The following is a 6,000-nucleotide window of genomic DNA, read 5'->3' on the forward strand; positions in this document are numbered from 1 at the left end:
TGCGTGTATTTTGAACATGGGTTCAGGAAAGCTGCCAGGAAAGTCATGTACAAGACCTGTGTGTGTGTCAAAACCTCTGCAGCCCTCTGCATTTTACCAGTCTCATAGTTTGCCCAAATTTTTCAGCTGTTACAGAGGCAGTTACTTCTTTACATGCATATTAATATGTGAGTAAAAACACATGGATGTCAGAAGTGGTCCTCCTGGAGTAGCACCTTCAGTCAGCAAACAGTCACAGTGCACATATGCGTTGCTCTAGCTGGGCCTTTTGCTGATTCAGACTGAGTACCAGCTGTTGGGGCTTACCCAAAGTATCAGTTGTTGGGACTTACCCAAAGTCATTGGGCATCCCAGGCACAAACTCCATCTTGGCAAGGCTGGCCCAGTACAGTAGAGCCCAGCGTGGTGTTGTTTTATTCTTGGAGAGACCCACCCAAGGAAAGGCCCAGCTGTTTTTCCATTGGGGTAATTCTTTGTACTTCTGCAAGAGAACGGAACACTGGGAGAGAAAAATAAACAGTGCTTTTGTTCTGGCATTAGCCAACTTCCTGGCCTCCTGCTGCCTTGGTTCTTGACCTAGTGCCAGTAAACACAAGCCTAGAGCTGGTAAGAGTCTGGCTGCACCAGTGGGCCTGCCTTGTTAGCAGGTGAGGCCAAGTCATAGACGTGTTCAGTAAGGAGGAAGGGGAGTGAGAAGAGGAAGCAATAACTGGCTTTGCCAAATGCCTATGTCCATTGGCAGAGATGGAGTTCTGGATTTCTTGCTTGTGGGAGCAAGATCATTTCCTCATTGCTAGGAGCCAAAAAGTTGTAGGAAAGTTCTTACCTTGTCTAGCCATAGTGGTTTACTAGAAGGCCAGTAGGATGGGAGTAAAAGGTAGGGGGTGAAGATCCATTGAGGCTTTGTTAACTTTTTTCTTCTCTTTTTCATGGTCTTGGGCCAAGAGTCAGAGCTTTTTTGTTTTCACATTTCCCTTCTCAGTCAACATGGAGTGCCATGCGCACTGCAAACAACCAAAAGAAATCAGCTTCATATCTTCATCTACTGAATTTAACTTGCTTACTTTTGTGACCTGTCATTTTTAATGAATCAGAATGCAAATAGGAGGCAGTGAAGGCAGTAGGGTGATTTGAATGGTGGAGATGCAGCTAGAAATGGCATTAGCCTTGGCATTTGAAGCTAGTAAATATCAACTTTTGCGACATTCTTCAAATATGTGAATAGGAACAAATCCATAAAGTCTTGCTCCAGTGGCCCATTTTGCTAGCATTCATTATTGCAGAAAGATGCTAAGAGAAATTAGAGGTAGTATAAGGGGCAGGACAACTGCCATGAATTTTAGGGGAATTGACAGGATTATGGGGACAACAGTGTTGCCTCACTGCAGAAGTTAAAAATTGTGGCTTATTCTGTTTTCACTCATACCCATGTACGTGTATCAAGGAAGCTGTACAAAAGAGCTATCTTTTCAGTTGCTCAGTAGCTGCTAGCAGTTGACTCCTTCCTCCAGAAGAAGAAGAGTTGGTTTTTATATGCTGACTTTCTCTGCCACTTAAGGGAGAATCAAACCAGCTTACAACCTCCTTCCCTTCCCCTCCCCACAACAGACACCCTGTGAGGTAGGTGAGGCTGAGAGAGAATGACTTGCCCAAGGTCACCCAGCTGACTTTGTGTGTAGGAGTGGGGAAACAAATCCAGTTCACCAGATTAGCCTCCACTGCTCATGTGGAGGAGTGGGGAATCAAAACGGGTTCTCCAGATCAGACTCCACCACTTCAAACCACCATTCTTAACCACTACACCACTTGCCTCCAGACAAGTTGTTGCAAAATGACTGCCAGTAGAAGAAGGACCAAGTCAGCCTAAACACAGTGAGACCACTTCCAGGGCAACCTGCTGTGAGGAGTAATCAAGCACATGTCAACACTTCAGAGAGGAGTTTGCACTAAGCTACTTAGAAAGGCAGAACCCCCGAAAGTTTCATTCGAATGATGGTTGGGGCCAATAAGGATGTCACAAACTTCTTGCAGGCCTTCCATGTTATTCCATCATTTCATTGGATGTTTGTTTTCATGCAAAATTGGAACATCATTATCCTACACTGTTGTGCTTCAGAAGCTCATGGGCTGCTTATAATTGTCAAATGGATAAGCCAAGAATCCTGCCACAGCATCACAAGGGGCTTAAGACCGCTGGTGCTGAGGGAACAGTCCTGTTACCTCTTCCCTACATGATGTAGTGGACAACATACTTGACCATGCTTGTGTAACTCTTTTCATATAGCATTAAACTCACAGCTACAGTGTGAAATTTATTTATTTCTCTACCAAAGGATCCTTGTAACCAAACTACAAATACATGGGGAAGGGTGATTAATGTGATTTCCATTTGGGAATCTACATGTCTACAAGAAGAGATTTTTCAGCTTTAGCATTTATATACCTTGTTTCAGTTTTCCAGTGTGCTTTGTGTATCTTATTACAGTATATCATCAGCATTCCATAAAATATACGGTGTTAACATCGTATCAAAACTTCCTAGTGAACAGAATGTTTCTCAGGTTAGGCACCTTTAAGGGGCAATTTAAGCAGAGCTCAGAAGTAAGTCCTGTTTAATTACTTAAGATTGCACCCCAAAAAGTCCAGCAGGTAAATGGCTGTCAGGTGCAGCTACTGTTCTGAAAACATTACTGCCTGTGGCACTTTGTGTTTTGGGTACAGACAGACCCTTGGATAAGAGTAGGTCAGTTCTTTCTGACTCTGTGGTTTCAGGAAGGGCAAAACTATTTCAGCCTCAAGACAGAAGAACAAGCCACATCCAGAAATGGGGCTGAACTACAGGTAATTCAGAGCTATTGCTCGATAATTCTGACTTGACCTGGGAACCAAGCAACTTCTTTGAACAGTAAATGTTGTTTGGCTTTATGAGTAAGAAAACTGGGTGTGCAGAATAAACACACAACAATATAGGCAGCCCTGTGTTCTCAAGGAGGAAATGGCCCTGCTGGCAGAACAAACCTGAAGCCAGGAAAGCTACCCTCCTCCAATTGCTGCCCACAAATTTTTGCTTCCTGCTTGTGTTCAGCAGCTAATCTCTACAGTGGTGTTCCTGCTCACCACACCCATAATGAAAGCAAGTACACCACACTGTAGACGAATAACCATTTGAAAACTGCAAGCCTAAGGGCCAACGAAAAGCAATACTTCAGTTTCTCTGCAAAACAGACACCACCATACATACTACAAGGCCTTGCAAGGTTGGTATAAGGACTAATGAGATTACTTACCTCTTGAACACTCCAGAGACGTTATTCTAGCTGGGCTGTTGGCTTTACCTGAAGCCGGCACTTCCCCAGCATTCCTCTTTCCCCAAATCCAATGCTATTGGTGACTGTACAGGTGCTGGGATTTAGCAGTGTTGACCACCTGGAAGTAAGGGACAAACTGTGGCTGGCTCAAATTTTAAAATCCTGCCACCATTCTACCATACCTGCTGCTCCCTATAGGCTGGGGCAACAATGGGACTCTGCTCTGCTGCACAGTCTTGTATCCTTGTGTGCATTTACAATCATATGAACAAAGATGGCAGTACTTAGCAGTGTTTCTATTGTCTGGTAGATGGTCCCCTTGCTGGTCCATTGATTTCAGCAGCTGTGCAACCATGCCAACCACTGGCGTTAGGTTTGGAAGGACATACAAAAGTGATTTTGTATACACAACACCTAAAGAAAAATTAAGAAAAAGAAAAACCAATAGATGGAAGACAGGTTTATTAACAAGCTATATAGAAGTTTTCACGTTGTACCAATGACAAACTTTGAGACAAAAACTGGCATTCTCCCCCTTTGTGATTACAAAAGGTAGCAGTTAGTCAAGTGTCTCTCCGCCACTGAATCAGACACACAAGTCCCAGTAAGCAGTCACTGGTGCCACCGAAAAAATGTTTAAAACCCAGCACCAGCTAATCCAATTTACCCTTCAGGACACCCTGTGTTCTGTTTGAAGTCTATAATTGCAGGCTTGAACCTTTACCACTATGTCCTAGACCAGTGGTTCTCAACCTTTTATACCTTATGTCTCATCTATCACTCTATCAAAAAATATGAATCCCACCACAATAGAAACCGAAAGACCACTTTTTCCTGAGGACAATTTATTTTGACCCATGGAACCACAGGCCAGTCAGCCTGACATCTGTCCCATGGAAGATACTGGGGCAGATTTTAAAGGGGCCAGTCTGCAAGCTTCTGAAGGACAACTTGGTGATCCAGGGAAGTCATCATGGATTTGTCCCCAACAGGTCCTGCCAGACCAACTTCATTTCCTTCTTTGATTGAGTGATGAACTCACTGGGACGTGGGAATTTAATTTTATTCATTTTTATTTTATTAGATTTATATCCTGCCCTTTCCTGACCACAGTCAGGCTCATGGTGGTTACCAACCAGGATAAACAATCAATTTAAAATACATACTATGAAATTTAAAACCTCATAAACCTAATACAGTCTAGAATTCAGTAATCACCATATCAATAAATACAATGTAGTGACAGGAATAGCCAACAGGAAGAGCCAGCAGGAAGGAGTGGACAAGAAGGTGAGGGAAAGCAAAAAACAAAGTCAGCAAAAAATAAGTGAAGAAATGTCACTGATGTTGTGGCTCAGTGGCAGAGCATCTGCTTGGCATGCAGAAGGTCCCAGGTTCAATCCCTGGCATCTCCAGTTAAAGGGACTAGGTGAGTAGGTGATGTGAAAGACCCCTGCCTGAGACCCTGGAGAGCCACTGCCGGTCTGAGTAGACTATGCTGACTTTGATGGACCAAGGGTCTGATTCAATATAAGGCAGCTTCATGTGTTCATGTGTTTACCTGGATTTCAGTAAAGCTGTTGACAGGGTCCTCCATAATGTTCTGATGGGTAAACTGAAGGACTGCAGACTGGACTCTAGGCCAGGGGTCGCAAAAGCGTGGCTCCCGAGCCGCAAGTGGCTCTTTGGGCCCCTGAGTGCGGCTCTTCCCACGTGCGGAAGCAGCGCCCTAGGCCAGCCGAAGCAGCGGGAGGGTCTCTGAGAGAGGAAGGAGTGGCCCTTCCTTCTTCTCGCTCCAGCGCCGTCCCCGCCTCCCACCATTGTGGCAGCGGCCAGAGAACGACAAGAGCCCCTCAGCTGCTACCCCCCATCTTTTCTTGCCACCCAGCTGCGCGCCTTGGTTTGGCAGAGAGGGGGCTCCTCCCTCCCTCCCTCCCTTCTCTCCACCGTGAGGAGTGAGGCGTGGCTGTCCGGTCCTCGTTTCGGCCGCCGCCGCCTTCCCTCCTCTGTCTCTATCGGCGACCGGAGCTGGGCGACCTCTCACCCCCCCACCTCCTCCTGTTGGCTCCACCTGGCCCCGGGCAGGGAAGGCGACGATGCTTCCTGGGCCAGGACCGAGCTTGCTTCACCCTCCCCACGCCTCAGACTGAGAGTTTGGAGCCGGTCCGGCACATCACCTTCCCATCCCCCACGCAGGCCGCGTCTTGCCCGGCCGGGATCTTGCGGAGGAACTTCCTGGGCGGGGGGCAGATTTCACGCCTTAATCACTGGCCCACTTGGAAGGGGTAAACTCTCCTCCTCGCTGCCTTCCTCCTCCTCGTCCCCCTCAGGCGGCTCCCAAAAGTCCAGCTCCAGGCTGCCTTTCTTCCCCAGTTTCTTCCTTCTCATTCCTTTCCCAGTTCCTTTCTTTCTCTCTGCCCCTCCCCCCACTCTTCCTTCCTTCCATCCTTCTTCCCTTCCATCCTTTCTTCCCGTTCCTTCCTTCTCTTTCCTTTCCCAGTTCCTTCCTTTCTTTCTCTCTGTCCCCCCCACTCTTCCTTCCTTCCATTCTTCCTCCCTTTCATCCTTTCTTCCCCAGTTCCTTCCTTCTCTTTCCTTTCCCAGTTCCTTCCTTCTTCTTTCTTTCTCCATCCCTCCCCCCTTTCTTTCTTCCTTCTTTCCTTTCCCAGTTCCTTCCTTCCTTTCTCCATTC

This window comes from Euleptes europaea, chromosome 5 (genome assembly GCF_029931775.1).
Source record: "Euleptes europaea isolate rEulEur1 chromosome 5, rEulEur1.hap1, whole genome shotgun sequence".
Classification (NCBI taxonomy): domain Eukaryota; kingdom Metazoa; phylum Chordata; class Lepidosauria; order Squamata; family Sphaerodactylidae; genus Euleptes; species Euleptes europaea.